The following is a 19,950-nucleotide window of genomic DNA, read 5'->3' on the forward strand; positions in this document are numbered from 1 at the left end:
CGTCTATAACGCTTGGTCAGATGCATCGTCATCATAAGAAATAAATTGAAAGATCTCGGTGCCATCTATTGAGTTAAAAAAAACCCAAAGAGAATAAACTAGAAAGCATATCTTTAGTTTTGAAAAATAGAATATAAGTTAGAAAAGAGATAAACCTTCTCTTATTAAACGTTCTATATTGCAAAGTTTTGGGGAAAAAATCATTAGAAGTTAATTTTTTAATGAGATTGTTTGTTACTTCAATATAAGAAATTGTGTCATTACAATTTTTTTAATCCTGTTAAATTGTGAGAAAATCCATTTTTTGAAAACTTTTGAGATTAAATTAGAATGGTAATTACTAAATTTAATTACTTTGAAGTTAAATTCATTCCTTTTATCGTATATACCTATTAAAGTTTCCATTAGAAATTTTCCATTTTCAGTTATAAATTTCTATTTTAAATCCAGATAGGTAGCTTTGTGTTACCTCTATTTTTGCTGAATTACCTCCACTGATTTACCTCTCTGCTTTTGATACACTTTTCCTAATTATTTTTCAACATACGTTGCTGCAATAATTTTCGTTAATTTAGTGATTGTGTTATATGCATACGCTTTATATTAATAAGTGTATGTATTTTATCACTGACATAATCCGAAGCAAATTTTTAAAATAAAACAAAGACGATGTTATGGATAAAATATCCAAATTTCTATCCATCTTATGTTTTTTCCCTTGTGTATACGTATCTCCGACTATGTTAAGGAATCTGAAGCCGTTGAAAGCAGAAGTTTCCAACTACTCACTGCCAGGCAATTCAGGATTTTCTGAATAATAATAAACACATAAACAGTAGGCATCCAGGCAGGTAGAAGACTCCCGACAGAGATGGACGAAAGTTCAAATTCTAAAATCATGCGAATCCCTAATGATTTGCTTTAACAGCCACCAAGGGATAAAAAAAGGAGTTATTTCTCAACACATCGACAATGGATGCCAGGGGTATGAGGAGCGGTGGTTTTTTTTTTCCCTTCAGGTCAAAGACAGGAGGTATCGCTTTCGTGAAAAAATTCCGCTCCCTTATTATACAGAAGCCGCAATGCATTAGCATTAAGTAGCCAATTGAGAAGCTGGAGGGCTGCCACGCACCCTCATTATAAATTCAGAGAACAGTCGGGGGGCATCCTGTGCTTCCGAAATATGCTTACATGCAAGAGAAGGCGCAGGATTCGGTTTTTTCTTATTACTTTTACCCTCGGATTATTTCTTGCAGATAAGAAGGAGTTGAGGGAATTTCTTATAGGGAGAGACCAGGGGTGGGTATTTAAATGAAGGATGAAATGCGGTTTCTTTCCCAGGCGCTGGAAGTGAGTTACTTAGTAGTAAAAGTTTATGCAAAAGCTGAAACATGATGTCAACTTTGAAAAGATTTGTTGTAAGAAGAAAAGATTATTGTGTTGGATATTATGTATAGGAGAATTTAAATTAAATGAAGATTTATTGTTTCATCTAAGAATGTTATTATAAAAATTCGTGACGTGATAGTTTAATTCATTAGAATTTGTTAATGGTAGTTTGTAAACTAACCTACAAAAAAAATAAGATAAAAAACGTGAAGCATATGTCATTACTTTATCAATTTGATTCATATCTAAACTACAAAAAATTTTCATGATTTTGCTTTGTATAGATTTTATGTAAAGATATAATATGCTCTTGAAATTATAGCCCCCATCAAATTGTCCCAAGTATTATTTTAACATCCTACAATAACATTTTCATCAGTCATTGTATTGTCTTCAATAAAATAGGCTATGTGTTCATATGATTTCCACAATGTCTTCATCAAAAATCAGATAAAACTAGATTTCTATAAAAGAGCAAAGAAGCATGAGGTCAAGACAAATTTAGTAAATTTTGTTGGAACATAGACAAATAAGAAGTCCAAAACATTACAAAAGAAAAGTCGAAAAAATTTGTGAAATAGAAATTCCTTTCATAATATGGAATGTAAATACTATTACTTTTACTTTCAGATTATTATTCTTATTATTATAATTATTATTGCAGGTAAAAAGGAGTTTCGGAAATTTCTTATAGGAAGAGATTGCAAGAAATTTCTGCAATGTTAAAAGTAATGATTCTGCAGAATGTTTCACTAAATAGAAGCTCACTTAATCAGGACTTTTTAAGTTAAACTATCGCTATGAAACGCATAGACACATATAACTCATTTAAGAAACTGATATCGATATTTGCGTTCAGTGCATGAACTATTTGCAGCACTCGGATATTGTCCTATTGTATCCAAAGATTTCTTTATTGTGCAGACTCTTATTTTGCTATTTTTTTTTTTTTTTTTTTTGCAAATTTTAAATTCCAATTTATGGAAAGTGTCCATAAATGTGTTGAATAGTAGCTGACAACAAAATTATTTGGAAATTTTCAGTTCTCTTTAGTGCATCTAATTAGAAGAAATTCTTGTTTAGATAGTTTTTTTTTTTTGCTAAAAAAATCGATTGAGATTTTATTTGGACAGTTTTTTACATGCGTTTATAATAATTCAAACTTAAAATTGGGAAAGCTTTCCAAATGTTTCGTTAAAAGCTTGCTAAAGCTTTACTTTCTGTTGCACTAGAAATTTAGACTTTGTGAAAAAATTGAAAAAAAAAATGGAATCAGACAAAAACAAGACTGATAGAGAAAACTATGCTGATGATAGCGATATTCTAACTGATGATAATCAGTTTGAATATCGCTATCGTTAAAATCGTTATCGTTAAAATTGTTATCGTTAAAAATAATATCGCTAAAAATAGAATTGAAAATCAGAGAAACATTAAATGCAATCCAACGGCGCCCTCTCATCGTTATGTCTGGGGCATATAGAACCATTTTTACAGAAGCCCTTCAAGTGATAACGGGAATTTTGCCAATGGATCATAGAGCAACGGAAACATTCACTAAATTTCAAATAAGAACTACTAGTAATAAAGTTAAAATAGGAAACAAATGCTTCAGCACAAAAGATTATGAGATTATTTTGACAAGTTCAAACAATACCCTGCAGAATGGTTTATTCATGGTTTTCAAATTAAAATCCCAGAAACGAATGGAATAGAAATTTTTACAGATGGTTCAAAAGATGAAAATAAAGTAGGAGCTGCAATAATAATATACTACTATGAGAAAGAGATCGAAAAAAGTCTTGTGAAATTATCGAACCATGCCACAAGTTTCCAGACAGAAGCGCAAGCTTTAAAGATGGCCATTGAATATTGTGAAAGGGTGGAGGATTGACAGAGGTGCTCAATTTTTTCAGATTCTCTGTCAGTCCTACAAGCCATACAATCATCTCACAATTGTAATAAAGAAGTATGGACGATAAAAGAAAAGATAAAAAGTGTAAAAACTAACAAGTGGATAGAGTTGAATTGGGTTAAGGCCCATATTGGGATATATGGTCATGAAAAGGCGGATCAATATCCAAAGCTGGCGGCATAGAAAGAGAGTGTTAATATAGTTGCCCCCAAATCAAATGGTTGTCTTAAAATGGAATTAAGAGAAGAAATAAAGTTACAATGGTTTTACAGATGGTATATGTCCAAAAACGAAGAGTAACTTTCGATTTTAATCCTAATCCAGAAATAAAAATAAGAAGATTTAGAAGGATTCCGGAAAATAAATGCATTTGTGGAGGAATCGGTACTGTTTAACACTATTTAAAGGAATGCATTGAAATCTCGGAGTTAATAAAAAAATCTGGAAATTGAAAATAATGACTTAAGTATAGTACTGATGGTTCCAGGTAATCTTAAAACTCTGAAGGACATGATGTTAAAAATTGTCAGTTTTTTATCAACTGTTTGTGAGTTTAAAAGTATTCAGTTTTCTGTTGTTGTGTAACGGGAATTTGAAGAGATATTTTGAATTTCGCGGAGATTTTCCCTTAGTGATGGCCTTTTCATTGTTTTATAGGAAGATAAGGAATAAGGACAGTAACTGAACATTTTGTGGCCAATTACCTCGAAGAGAATGTCAGTTTGACAAATCGGTCAATGCAAGGATGGGCAATGCTAAAGGTAGCAGTCGGCCGCAACAAATCCTGGTGGTGGGGTAGTCGGCTGTACGCAAGAAGAAGAAGACACATATAACTAAATACTAAATTTTAAAAATCCATCTGTTTGTCAAAATGTACTTGTTGCTGCATCCATGATCAAAGATGAATTTACAAAAGGTGAATGCAGCAGTAAATATGGGGAAAGGATGTGATTCCTATTTCACTGAGGATATGTGATAAAATTCACATCGTGTACCTTTTAGTTTTCCAGACTCAATTTCATCATATAAAATACAAAATATATTTATAATATTAAAATTATTTAAATTATTAAAAATATTAAGGACAAAAAAAAATTTGTTCATCAGATTCTCGTTATAACTGAATTATTAATTTGAATTGATGTTGAAATCCTCAGCCGGTATTATGCTCGAACCCAAGTCCTTTCAGTAATGAAATCGAATGGGCCATGATAAATTTAGAATTAAGCTTAGAAAATGCTTTAGAATTAAGCTTGAGATTAGAAACCATAAAGCTTAAAAAATCATAAAAATCAAAGATTTTAAAATTTGAATTAATGTGGAATTAGTTAAACTTCAATTCATACAAAAACCAATTTTGCTGAAGCTAAGCAAGTTATTTTTAAAAAATATGAGTACAAAAAACAAAATTCACAAACACAGAATCAGTACAGCACTGTAGTCTTATGTGCACTACAAAATAATTTATGCAATATTTAAAAGAATTTTTATTAAATAAATATTTATGAAACAATGAAATGGTTTGAACTTTAGGGTAAAAATATAATCTGTTGTTGGAAATAAGGCAAAAATATATTTTTAAAAAATTACCAGTATTCAGAAAAATTTCGCATGGCTATTACATTGGTATCATGAAAAGATATTTTAAATTTTGAAATGGTGTAAAATTTAAGTTATCGAGTGAAAACGTCAAAATTTAATTCAACTTTAATTAATTAAAATTTTTCTTGAAAGCGAAAAAAAAAAATGCTCCGAAATACAAATTTCCGACTTCCAGAGTGTTCATGTACCAAATTTGACAGCTGCAGGTCATGCGGTATAGCCTGTTGACCGGCAACAGACACATACGCTCAGCACATTCATCTTTATTATTAGTATAGATAGTCTTTATTATTAATAAAGATGCTTTTTTACATTCGTGAAACTAAATATAATATTCTATATGTATTCATATTTATATATAGCATTTTCTAAAGTGTACTTTTTTTTATCATTGATACTTATATAAAATTTATTCAATCCTTGAATCTCAAACATCGTTTTGTCTAGTTATCGTGTCATATTTTGAGCACCATATACAAAAATAATGGGGAATATGTCTGATTTCTTTCGGTGCAATATGGTAATCTTCAGGGAGAAAAAACTATCTCATTTCACTCGTGTTTAAAATATTTTTTTAAAAAATCGGAAAAAAAATCTTTATCTTTTAATTATTTAAAATTCCTAAATTAATAAAGTGTTTATGAAAAAGAATACTATAGATTTTCTTTGCCTCGTTTAGCAAGGAAAATTCCAAAAGGTGGTCGTAATCATTATGTTTGTTTTCGAAAATGAAGAGAAAAATATTATACAAGAATATCATAATATATTGTCACCGTTCTAAAATTCGACTTCGAAACTCTGATCAAATTCCGCATTTCAGATCTTTCTGAGTCCGAAAAAAGCTTTTTTTCCCCCGAACTATATCTGTCGGCTAGTGAATACGACAATTAAAAAATGCTAAAAGCGACAGTAAGAAATCATGTAATGTGATTTTTCCCCTCCAAATTTGTACATTTCTTTCATATTTTTGAAGAAAACTGTCAATGGAAAATCTGTCCATGTGAACAAGAAAGCTCAAAAATTCAAAGGGTAGATGAATAATATTACATGTGTAGATCTATCGTTAAAATTATAGATCTGTATCAACCTTCGCACTTAATTATACAAAGAGTTACACGTCAGTCAGTCTGCATATATGCGAGTATGTAAGTGTAATAACTTAGAAAAACAAAAAAATTAGAGAAATGAAGTTACATTTTTACGACTTTAGTGTTTACTTCGTGTTTTTTATTTTACACCAAGAATGCCAACATTTCTCGGTTTATTTGTCAATTTTCAGACTATGCCAAAATCGCCAAAGCCTAATTACTGAAGTTACAAAAGTTAGCGACATTGCCAAATTACAAAAGTTAAAGGTTAGAGACACTTTTTTTTTGCCGGGAGTACAGAAATGAAATTTGGTATATGATCTTGTGACATCATAGATTTGAATCAAATAGAAAGAAAGAATTCGGTTAAACATCTGTGACGAATGAGAAAGTGAAGTCACAAAGTTACGTGAAAGTTAGATAAACCAGATAATTACAATTTTTATAGCCGTATGATACTTTGGGGATTGATTTCCATTAGAAAGTTTGATACACGCAATAAATAAAACCTATCTAATTAAAATAACGCGACTTTAATGTCTTTGATAATTTGAGATTTAAAAATAATTTGTAGACGAAATCAAGGACATGAAGTTTAACTTAAGATAATTAATTAAAATTAAATGCAAACAATACCCAAGACGAACTAGAGGGACAATGAAAGTGACTACATAAATTAGTTAAGAGGGCGTAAATGGAAGTTTCAATACTTTAGACTTATAGCTCTAGTCTAAAACAATAGTTATATGTTAAATATAAATAAACTCTATTCCAAAAATCTTTTTGGATATACTATTTAATAAAACATAAAATAATATAGAAAGAATTAATGCAACACAACTGTACTACAATTTTTTTTCTTTATTTCATAGTACATCATTATTTCGAAGTTAGCTTCCTTCAAAACTTTACAAGGAAGACTTCCGAATTTTCCTAACTTTTAAAAGTCAAACAGCTCTGACTTTTCACGACCTTCCAATGCGACTCGAGATTTGACCTTTCAATTCTATGAGTCTTCCAACCAAGACAAGGTGTCTGAAAATATGAAAGGTAACTAGAAAGAATAAACACGCGCATTTCTGCGTTCACATAATCCATCCATTTTTCTGCTTACTAGAGACAACAGAATCTGGAATAATTTGCTTAGCTTCCAGTCGGAGGTTCATTAAAGGAAACATCTGACATTTCAGAGGATTTGATTTCCCATTCTGCAAACAAATACTTAAACGTTGTCCCGTCTGCAAAGTTCAAAGGTCACCTTAAAACGCCGAGTCAATCAGAAATCCGATTCGATATTTTCTTCTTTTCCATTTCATGAACGACTAAGATTTGATGGGAGCATTCTGGAGGTGATTCCCAAGGGAATGAGTAAATGTTAAGAAATTACCTACGATTTGGATAAGAAATTTTTGAAACTTCGTGCTTATGTAAATTGTTCTGAAGTCGGTTTATGGATTAATACTGGTTTGAAAATAAATTCCATTAAAATTACGAGATTTTTGAAATGGATTGCGAATTTAAGTTATTCATGAATTTCACAAATAGAAAATGAAGTATTTTTTTAATTCAATAAATTTTTGTAAAGAAATTGAATTTTATAAATTTCTGTCTAATAAAAAATCACAAATAATTATAAGACTCAAAATTAATTTTCTGTTAATTTTCACGGTTATAATAAAAACGAAAGAGTAGATTCTTTCCATTTTTATAATAAAAACGAAAAGTAGATTAAACATCTTCTTTGCTAATAAAAAAGAATCAAAATTCAAACAGATATTTAATATTTTACTTTTTCTATCCGAAATTCTAAGTTAAAAATAAAATTTTTAAAAGGCAATTTTTAATTTACATTTTTAAACAAATTCTTACACCACGTTCTATAATGAGAACCTCAGAAATTTAAATATCTGTCTTTTCAAAGATTTTTATTATTCAGATGACGTTATTAAATAGGTTTATATCTGATTTTATTACTTTATTTATAAACGTTTTCTTAGTATCAGTTATTGTGGATTACTCATAAAAAAACTTTTTAAATGATGCATCATTTTGAAAAATCAATGAGGTCTAAATAATGGAAGATCTTTAAAACCTCGAAATCGATAATATAGACCATTATATTACTTACATCTTAGATACACAGTTAATGAGAAAATAATACAACTTTGCTATCGATTTCACTGTTGTATTGTTATAAAATGATTCATTTAAATTATGTAAATTAAATTGAGATAAATTATGTCTTAATGTAATTGCATTCTCGAAAATAATTGTTAATGTAATTGAATTCGTGTGGATTAAGTGCTAATGAAATTCAGTTTGGATAAATCAAGCGTTAATATAATTGAATTTGTGTAAATTATTTTTGACTTAATTCGATTAAAATCTAAATACATATCGATTCGACATTCTGTTATAAAATAATGAATTCTAGAAATGTTTCACTTTCAATACAAGGGACTAAGAGATTTCGAAATTTATTAGCACGTTATTCAATTTAATTCATTGCTCCTCTCTTTTTTAGATTTAAAAAATCGACTCCTATATCTAAAATCGTTATATGCACTAGCGTGCAAAACTCAAGCAACAAAGTAATTTTTCATTATACAGTTATGAAATTGTGAAAAATGACTCTTCAGGATCTGTGCAATAAACAGCTAATTCCGCAGTAAATTGATACATATAGAAATATCAGGATAATGATATTACAGGGGACGACAGGATACATATACTATGACGAGGGCAGGTGCAGTCAGCCTGCATAGTACAAGACAACTTCAAAAGAAGAAGGAAACTGGTGGAAAAAAAGAAGTTGACAGCACTTTCCAGTGCTTGCACTGAACAGTATTGTTGCTTGAAGAGTTGTAGTATTGAACAGTGTTCAGTTCTTGCGTCTGGTACACGGACAAAAAGTATCCCGGCTTATAGTACTGTGACCAGACGAATGCATAAAAGTAGTCTACACGCCCGGTGTTCAATATGCTTCATTGACATTCACATTATTGATAATGATGTAACGAACATAAATCTGAGGATCTGAGTCACATTCTCTTCATTGGTGATGATCGTTTTAATCTTACAAAAGTCTAGACGATATTTGATATGAGAGAGACAGGGATACATTTTCATTCAACTAACGTGAAGAAAGAGACAATCGTAGATGTTCTGGTATACTTGTATGGGGATACATGACGATGAATGGAAAAATATAGTTCCAGACTTTCCACAATTTTACAGAAGAAATCATTTTTCCCCTATGTACATCTATTCCAAGGTATTATAGATCTTGACTTTGTATTTATGAACAATAAAAAAACGTCCACATAGATTTCTTCACAGGAATTTCTGAAAAGTGGGGATATCCTGAAATAGAGTGGTCAACTGCCTTGATTTAAATCCGAATGAACATATTTGGGGTGATTTAGGAAAGCAATTATATCCTCTGGAGAGTAATAAATACCTGATGCAGATGCAGATGCTGATCGAGGAATGGGCCCTTTTACTATTGCCAGGTAATATTGTATTGTATATGAACAGAATGTGTCACCATTGCAATCAAAGACGGTCATACCCCTTACAAAGATATCTGTCTATTGTTCTTTTTCTCGTCAAGAAACTTTTTTTGTGCCACTATTATTCTATTAATAGAGTTAATGTGATAATGTATACGTCCCATTCATTTTTTTCTACTAAATTTTGTTCACTCCTTTAAGTACGACATTATGCCTGTATATCAGGAATTTTACAGTGTTCAATTAATTTTTCTCAAAATTATAACAAAATTAGAAAAGTTGCTTGCGTTTTGCGCACTGGTGTATTTATTTTCATTTTAAGCTACCAATTGAATTTAAACTACCATTCGGATTTTTAAATCATTCAAAATTGAAGAATCATGTATAAATTAATCTAGAATCGAATTTTGGTACGTGGTTAGATGTCATTGGGGGCTACCAAATGAATATTAAATTTCAAAATGCTCAATTTTTTTCTAAAGGCTTTAAAATATAAAATATTGGCATTTTAAGTAAATAAACCTTCAATTTTTCAGTCATACCTAGCTCTGAAATTTTAAAAAATTAATCTTTTAATTGTGGAATTTTAATAAAATATAGATATAAAAATGAATCATATGTTTTAAAACTGAGCATGAAAGTGGAAAAAAATCCTGTACTGTCTATTAGAAGCTTAAATTTGCGAATTGCATTTTATAGGAGAGAGAGAGCTAGAACTCAACAAAGAAAGAGAAATTAAAACTAATATGAAAAGAGGGGTTCTTACTAGTTTAGAAATCCCAATATCGTCACTTTAAACATTATCTCCATTGTTTTTCCCAGAGGGCAAGTTTGCGTTCAATCGTCATAAATTGAAACAAAGGATGCAGTTCAAGCAATATAGCAGTCGCGTGACAAAAATAACTTCGCATATCGTCGAAAGTCACACTGTTTTAAGCTGTAGCATGATACAACGTTCTTTTTCTTTGATCAGAATCCGTAATGTATTCCGAAATTAAATTGACTCGACGATTTGAAATGGATTCCATGACTATGAGTTCACTCCATAAGTAACGCGACAATGCTTTTGAGCATAGATTACGCTAAAACCTGTCAACCAACTTTTTTAATGTCTTATGAAAATAATCCGGATTATTTTTCATTCCGCATCATTTTTTCATTCAGATTTTTAGGATAATTTTTTATGAGAATACAACTTTCACTCAGACGATACGAATTATACCACTGTTCTACGAATCAGATTAAGTGAATGTACGCGAATACCAATAACAGAAAAAAAAAACCATCTCAGACACCATATCATATTATTTTTATGAACTCTTTTAACGTTGATAGTATGTGAATTTTCTCCCTGTAAACATCACAGCGTCGAAGAATTATCTTCATCAGCTATTCTGCTAAATCGTTGATCTGAATATTTACTGCCGTTTATATCCAAACATAACTATTATCTCCCTTTCAAAGCGGTCAGTATTTGAAGAACATCCTCCAAACTCGAGTCTCGAAATAGTTATTGTCGTCCGTAAATACGGGAACACAGCATAAAACTGCCAGCAACGGCTGATGGAAAAAGTAGCAAACAATGGCTGATGATTTTTACGGACGACCTCCGTTTTTTCCTGAGCATTTTTCTGTCTGTTCGCGACATTGTCTTTATTTTTTTTATTCCCTCACGTCCACGTGTCTGCTTGACTTTTATTCCAATTGTCTCTGCACTTTTCCGAGTTTTTATTTACTGTCTGTTTGTTTCGTAAACTAGTTGTATGCTGTAGACTTTGAAGATATAAACGGATATTAGAAAATATAAACTTTTATTTCAAAAGTAAATAGATAAAAGTAGATATAAACTTAAAAATATAGTTTTTCATCAATAAAAAGAATATGATGTGAACATATCGTTCAGAAGATCATAAATCTTTTTCTTTCCTGCTTCCATTGCTTATGATTCATATAATTCATTTATTTGTTCAGTGCAACTATATTTTACTCTAAATTTTCGCTTATACTGAAACTTTAACTAGATTTCCTTTTTGCTCTAAGATGTAGTTTTATAGCCGATTCTTCATCCACTTCCTGATGCACAAATTCCGAAATTTTTTACATATTCCAGACAATGATGCAATGTGTTAATATTAGCAACACTTTATTATGAGTAAATCGATAAAGTGTTAATTAAATTTTAATTTTATATGAAATGCGTTATTTGCTATAAAATCTGAACATAATTTGTAACATACTATATTACGCTGAGGAACCAGACATCCATCAATATCGTATAGAGCTCCCACGAACAGGCAAAAATGCAGCAAAATGATGAGGCACGGACTGCATTAATGTCTAAAGGTATAAGGCAGCAATTTATCTCAGGAATTTCGCAGGTCAATCCACAAATCTATGGAAATTCGATGTAATGGAGATCTCATCTGAGCAACACTTTCTAAGGCATCACAAATACGTTCCATAATGCTCATGTCTGTAGATTTAGGAGACCAATGGAAGTGACTAAAGTCAGAAAAGTGTTCGTAAGAACTCACAATGGTCATTAAAGAGTATAGGTGAATGCACAGTATGCTTACGTACTTGTCACTTGTCAGAGTCGTCTCTTGACATATATGAGGTTCCATATCACAACAATTGCAAATGCCCTATATAATCCAAAAGATTCTACCGGATTGAATGGCCCCCTGTTGACATGAAAGCCTATGGATTCATGAATTGGACAGTATGCTTCCAGACTTATACACATTTATCTGCCAGATACAATTAGAAATAAATTTCTTCATGGAATACAGCGTGTTTCGAGTCATCATAGTTCAAAGCGGTGTTGACGATCCCAAACAAATCGTAAAGCATTGCGCCATGCAACCAAACTAGTATAATAGTATGTTTCGGCTAAAAATGAGACAGTTCGTTAAATAGCTCTCTCAATTATACTTGTTGATGCTCCAACATTGAAATCCGAAACAAATTGAGGAAGCGTTGCTCATCTATGTCGCTTAAAGATTCTTGCACTTTTCATTGATGGTCAAATTCTATTAATGTCTTTTTCAACCGATACCGATGTCGGAAATTTGATCTTTTACGGGATATTTGATATTCACAGAACCCTCGTGAAATTGTTATAGTCAAAAATCTAAATTTCCTTACTACCTCAAAGCTGCTATGTCTCATCTCCAGTATGTCGATTATAATAACACATTCAAATTCAGTTGGATGTTGATGATCTTCCACTGTAGCAGTAAGAACCAATCTAACTACTGGATACTGTTAAGCACCACCGTCACATCATGTTACACTGACTGGCAACGTAGCTCCTTTATTTGCATATGCAAGCTTCACGATTTTTCATTCTTTTTATATTATATAATAAAGAGGTTATCATTTCATTAAATTGTGTACATTAAGTAAGAAAACTTCTTTTTATATTATCAATAAAGATGTTATCCTTACAAAAAATTATGGCTCTCTCGCATAAAATTGTGGGCATTAGATAAATCCGCAAAACCTTGAGCAACAATGACGAGTAATAATTACAAAATATTGATATTTAGAAGGAGTTTAGTAATTTTACTAAATCTATCGTGTGATCCTTTGGCGATTAACCTCTGGTATGCAATTAATTGTATATTAAAATCGAATTTGTGTTTTAGACGTGTTTTCTCCAATGGACTGAAACCAGACTTTAACAAGGAAATACAATTGTAGTCACAAAATTAAATACCAAATTTCATATATTTAAGTCATTGAGTTTTTTAGCTAACACTTCTAAATACTTTTGAATATACAGACCGACAAGCGGTCAACATTTGGTTCCAAATTTGATAAGCATTTACATTTTAAAGGTGAAATGGGCTCAAATTTTATCCATTCAGCTATTTTTGTTTTATAGTCGACATTGTGTTGACTTATTTTCAGACAGTCGAGCAGACAGATTTCCTTTGAATGGATCTCTCTCAAAATTTTACAGAAATCTGCAAATTTGATGTAAAATCCATATGCCAAATTTCATCCATTTATCTCACAGCTTTTTTTAGTATTCATGTGCATAGATAGATAGACCGACATATGGACAAATATGACATCAAAAATGTGTTTTTAGAACTCGAAGAGGTCAGAAGCGTAGAAGTTGTCAAAATCTCAAGTTCGAACTTCTTGTTGAGTATAGTACTTCTTTGTACTTCTTATACGAGAAAGTATCATTACAAGTATGCTTTTCTTAGAATACTGAAAGATGTAAAACAATTATTTATCTAAAATATAAATGCAAAAACAAAATCATAAAATTGCGACCCCTACTAATCTTTAAGAAATTTAATCCATAGAGAATATCATAAAGAAAATTCTTGCACACACAATGTAAATTAAAAACCTTATTTTATATAAGAATGTATTTTTATGCGTTGCCTCTCTACAGAATTGATCACCAAATTTAGAGCTACCAAATTCGGTACAGACATACTTTATAAATTTAAAACATGCAACTAGAAAAATTTTTTCATTTTAATTAAAATGTTAATTAAAATTGAAAAGAAATTTTTGACGGTTTTTTTACGCCATAATTTTCTAAATTATTACAGTACAAACTTGATTTCTATATTATTTTTAAGTTTAAAAATAAATCGTCTTTTTAATGCTAACATTTTAGTAACTGTTCATTCTATTCCCGAATTTTGAAAAAATAAAAAATTAACATCATTTTGTTGTTGCAATGAAATTCGCTTCAATTTCATTATTTAATTACATATATAATCGCATGATATTCTGATATTTTTAAAAGCTTAAGAAAATAGATTGTGCTAATTACAGAAACAACTTGCTTGAAGAATTGTAAAAAGCAAATACATTACCGCCAAACACAACAAGTAATTTTAAACAAATTATTTAGGCACTCAAGTTTTGAATGACACTATGATGTCATTCAAACTCGACTTTATTAGCAGAACTCCTCCATTGTTGAGGTAATCCTGAACATCAACCTAAGTTTAAAAGTTTTAATTGAAACTAAACACAGCCAAAATCCCAGTCAACCAGCTGATAATCAAAGGTGGCGAGAATAAGAAACTTGAAGAGGCTAAGTAAATTTCAATTAAATGCGATATTTAAATTCTAATTTACTCATGTACTTCATGTGCTTATAATTTTTTTTTTCGGAACAAATCACTAACAAAAAAAAATGAATGAATAGTTGCTACTTTTCTCTTTCCCGTATGTGAAGTATATATAAAGAGAAAGTACTGTCATCTTCAAAAAATTTATTAATAAAAAAAAATAGTTTTTAAAATCTTTTATTTTTACTTTTCGTATACAATGAACTCAAAAAGAAAGTAATGTAGAAAAATTCGAATTTAAAATTTGGATAAGCTTCCACGTCATGGACCTCCAAACAACAAATTTTTATAATTGTGTCTATCTTTTAGAACGATAATTCAAAAACGCTCAGAGTAGACGGATGAAATTTGGCATGTGTTGTTTGAACTAAATTCGTAGATTTTTGTCAAATGTTGGATAAAATCCATTCTGAAACAGTTTATATGCATGGCTGTTCGAGCATAAGTGAGAACTTTAGAATAAACAGAATTTCATAAAAAAAAAAAAAAAATTGGCACACAGTGCTAGCATTTAAAGTGTATATCCAAATCAAATTTTACACCAAACTTGTCAAGGAGTTGATATCAATCGGTTTGTATTTTCGCATATATGTAAATACGATAATTCAAAAACGCACTGACTTAAAAAAAGTGAAATTCAATTCACAGTTTAAGCGCCTAAAGTATAGATTTTTTTAATCTAATTTTCAATCGAAATCTTCAAAGGGTTGATGGTCTGTTGGTTGTACTCAAAAACACAACGATTTAAATAAAAGAAATTTTGTGCTTAATCTCATTATTAAAATTCTCTTAAGTCAAATCTCTGTTCTAATCAGACGAGAAAAGCTAGTCCGAAAGGCATATTCGGTTTTCTTTACTGTATTCCTGACAAAGCACAAACCTCTCAGGAATAGTAGTATTAAGGACCTTGTTCAAGGTCTGTAATTTTATGAGGGGGGGGGTACAACACTTTTATTTGAAAGAATGCAAAAAATCTTCGGGTTGACCTTTCCCAAGTTATTATTTCTTTACTCCAAGTTATTTATTTCGTTTTATTCAAATTTTGAAACTGGCTTAAAATGTGTAAACAATCCTACTTTAATCGTGTTTTCCAGGTTCCTAAGTTTCGGGTTTTCATTCTATCATTTTGCTTTGTATGTGTAAATCTGGACATGGCTCGATATTTTCCCTAAAAATGCAAATATATAAGCAGATATTTTGCCGTGTGTACAAAGCTAGTAATTCTCATAAAAAATTAAAAAATATTTTTTTATCTTTAATTTTCTTTCATTTCCATCTCAAACTGATCGGGAGTAGGGTTTGATGGTTTTTCAAACCTGGTTTTAAAATACCGGTTTTTTAAAGTAAATTTGTTACATTTGAAAACCGGTTTTTAAATTAAGAAAAAGGTTTTCCTGAACGCAAAAATATTCCTCTTCTTCCTTTTTTTTTTTTTTTTTTTTTTTTTTGAATTTTATTGGTTGGGACCGATTTGTCTTGCAGCTGAAGGCTTAGGGTGATGAGATGCCAGTTTATTAAAAAGAAAAGGTATATTTAAATTTCTGTTAAATGAACAAAAAAAATGTAAACACTGAAATAAATTTGAAATTATTATATGCTTTAGAAGAACAAATTCAAGAAAGAAATAGAATTAGCAACTTTTTTGCTGTATTTGCAAAATCCACAAAACGTTTCTAGTTCGGCGAAGAAATCTAGTGTAATTTCTTTAGCTTCAAAAACCGAAATTATTAAATTATCTGGAAAGATATTGTCTAGATTATTTTCCGAATTCTTATGTTGAAACCGATTCTGATGAAGAGAGCAAATAGAAGAAACTACTCTTCAGAGTAATGCTTTTTGAAAAGAAGCCATGGAAAAATCAATTCATAAGTTTCTTGAAGACTCTGAAGAAAACCTTACAAATTCAAACACTGAAAGACACTGAAGCTGAATTTTTATTATTTGAGGCAACGAATAAAAGGACAAAAAACTTAGATTTGTTATTTGGTGCCATGAAAACTAAAACCAAGCTCAACATCTAGTAAACAAGTATTTTCAATTTCAAACAATATTGTGTCCAAAATAAGAAAAAGACTTAGCCACCGCTCAGTGGATATTCTATGTTTTTTTAAATCCTATTTTCTTAGGAGAAATTAAAATGAGTGAAAATAATATAAATATTATTTGAAATTTTTGTTTGAGTTTTCGTTATTTTGTATTAGTAATATGTATATGAAATCCTTAATTTTTTTATATATTTTGACCTTGACTTTGATATCGATTTCGTTTTTTGTTATTTTATATAAATTAAACAAAATGTTTTTCCTTATTCTATTTTTTTTTTTTTGACAAAAATTCGAAAATCGGCTAAAGCCGGTATTCTTGGAAATATTGAATTCGAAAACCGGTTTTTCAAAAAGTCAGTTTTTGTATAAACCCTAATCGGGAGCGACCAATGCTTTGGCACGTGGATGTGAAGTGATGCAATTGTCGTAGAGCTGGTATTTACATATGAAATATTAATAAAACATTAGGATTTCATTCTTCTCAGTGCACCAGTCTGTTGCTCTTTCTCTTATATTGTAGATAGTATCCCTTGTATTAAAGCATCATGACATGCGTATTACCCAATTTAATTGCCAATTATAAAAAGCAATAATACGTAACCCCAAGCCCGTTTAAAAGAACTAGTGATTTTGTCTATTAATGAGTTTAAAAAATGTAAAATAAAAAACACTTTCCTTTTTTCCTATTTGTCTTGCATTTCGTTTAGCTACACTGAATGTAAAATAATTATTCACCAATGCTGATGTGAAGATAAAGGACGTCTTAAATATCTTCATTTCATACTATCTAAATTACAAGATTCTTACAAATATATAATAAACCCCGAATATATTTTCAATTACAGCTTATATAAGGGACCAACCATCGAAATCATATTCATTGTTGTTAATCGTTTGCGCTGATTCTCTTGTTACAAACGCAAAATTACAAACTCAAATCCTAAAACAATAATTTAAAGGTCATTTTTCACAATTATTGCCTCAATTAAGATCCCTTCTGAGTTAAAAATTCTATTCCTCCGCAATCATTCCTGTAACTAAAGGATTCCTTATTTACACGGAAGGGATTTAGCACGAAACACTTATCTCTCAATTTTACTATATTTCTTTATCTTTCTTACCTATAATAAACAATGTGTGTGTGTGTGTGTGTGTGTGTGTGTGTGTGTGTGTGTGTGTGTGTGTGTGTGTGTGTGTGTGTGTGTGTGTGTGTGTGTGTGTGTGTGTGTGTGTGATCATCATAGTTATCAAACTTGACACACACACACATTGGGTACTTTAAAGCCTGGGAAATTGCCTTTATTGGCGATTTTTTTTTAAATTTTAGTTATAATTTTAAGTAATTAAAAATTGAGCGAAATTTTATTTTTAGCTTACTTCAATTTAAACCTAGAAAGGTGCAATTTTCAGCACATGTCTACAACAAATAAAATAAACATACTATAGGATATTTTCTGGGAAGAAAGTGCAAGGAAAACTTATCTGTGAACTTTTAAAACGTATATATTATTAAATCAATATTTTTGTAATATTTAAAACTTACAGGGTATATATGTGTTTGTGTGCGTGTGTGTGCACGCTCGCATGTGTGTGTTTGTGTGTGTGTGTGTATGTGTGTGTGTGTGCCATTTTACATTTATTGCCTGAAATAAAATTAAAAATTGTTATTGACATCATTTCCATTCATTTGAAAGTAAAATTAAAATCTGAATTTTATAATGAATCAGAGAAATTTTAATTAAATAATTATTTGAGATATTGCATAAATTATAATATATATATATATATATATATATATATATATATATATATATATATATATATATATATATATATATATATATATATATATATATATATATATATATATATATATATATATATATATATATATATATATATATATATATATATATATATATATATATATTCCGTAGTGTGCATAAGTGTTCAATGATAAAAGTTTTTATTTCCTATACTCATATTTAAAAAAAAATGTTTCATCAAATATGTTTTTATCTTAAATGAAGTTTAATTACTTCCGCTTTAATTCAAAGTTCAAATTCCACGGGAGTTGGTAAAAAATTTAATCGGCACATAATACAATCAACAGAACGCCGTAAGGCTTCTATAATAGTTATATGCTATCAAAATTCGAGACTTAAAATTATTTTGCTGGTTTTATTAATAAACAACGTTACGGAAAATACGGCCGGCGTCCTGGCGTAGAGGTAGCGAATCTTCCCAGTGATCTGGGCGTTCCTGGTTCGAATGTCGGTTCGGGCATGACTGTTCTATCTGTGAGGTGTGTGAATGTGCCCCCCTGTAAAAAGGAGTTGTGCAAGCGAATGTGTGAGTTTCATCCTCATGTGAGCTAGAAGTCAGACTTCTGCCCTCAGGTGCTCAGGAGTCTTTATCCTCAGAAGCTACTGCACCCCCTTTCCGTGGTAAAGCGGACACGACATCATCGTCACTGAAAATATTGATTTAAAATTCTTAGGAATCTAGTTAGTCTCAAGGTTACTTAAAAATAAACTTAAACGTATAAATATCATAAACGGTTTTCGTGATAAGTCATGCGAGAAAATAAATTTTATATAATTAATAAAATGCTTATAATAAAATCCTCCTTAAAGCAGAAAAGGAATTTTGGTCTCCTATCTTCCATCCACTTAAATAAATTTTATGTTAATAATAAAATATAAAGTCGCTTTTAAGCATAAGAAAGTAATATTTTAATTTATTTTCACCACTAAAACAATAGTTACAGTTCTTCTTAGTTGCTCTCACATCTTTAAAAGAATAATAAAATAAAAAAAAAAATTACCTTGAATTCTCTTTCTCCTCTATTACCACGCTTCAATAACATAGGACCATTAAACGAGCGATTACAGCAAGTTAAGATTTAAATGCTTTCACAGTTCAAAACGTTTTACATCGGTACTTAAAAGACATTGAATATATTAAGTGTAGGCGGTAATATCCTTTTTCATACCATTTATCAAATAACATGCAAAAGGCTGTGAAACACTTTTGATAAGCATTAATATCATTGTTCAAGGGCTTTTTTACACTTATATAGAAGTCTTCCCTGGTAATCAGACATTTAAGTAAAACAAAAGGAAACACTATCATAGACCTTGTTTCCGATATAAAATAAATTCGATCAGAAACATTAATTTCTATTTTAGAAGCAATTATGGATTTCCAGTTGATGGAATTGGTCCGATTCGATCCAGATAGCTTTTGATATCGGCTTTTAGATTTTTGATGTAGACGAGTGATTATAGC

The 19,950-nt window shown here is 30.2% G+C and overlaps 1 protein-coding gene across 2 annotated transcripts in view; it reads right to left on the reverse strand.

Annotated features, from left to right (window-relative positions):
* The window catches only part of LOC129965787 (protein still life, isoform SIF type 1-like), a 284,431-nt gene that overhangs the window by 204,442 nt on the left and 60,039 nt on the right, over positions 1–19,950 (reverse strand). The gene's annotated exons all lie outside the window — the stretch shown is intronic.

This window comes from Argiope bruennichi, chromosome 4 (genome assembly GCF_947563725.1).
Source record: "Argiope bruennichi chromosome 4, qqArgBrue1.1, whole genome shotgun sequence".
In the NCBI taxonomy this organism is placed as follows: Eukaryota; Metazoa; Arthropoda; class Arachnida; order Araneae; family Araneidae; genus Argiope; species Argiope bruennichi.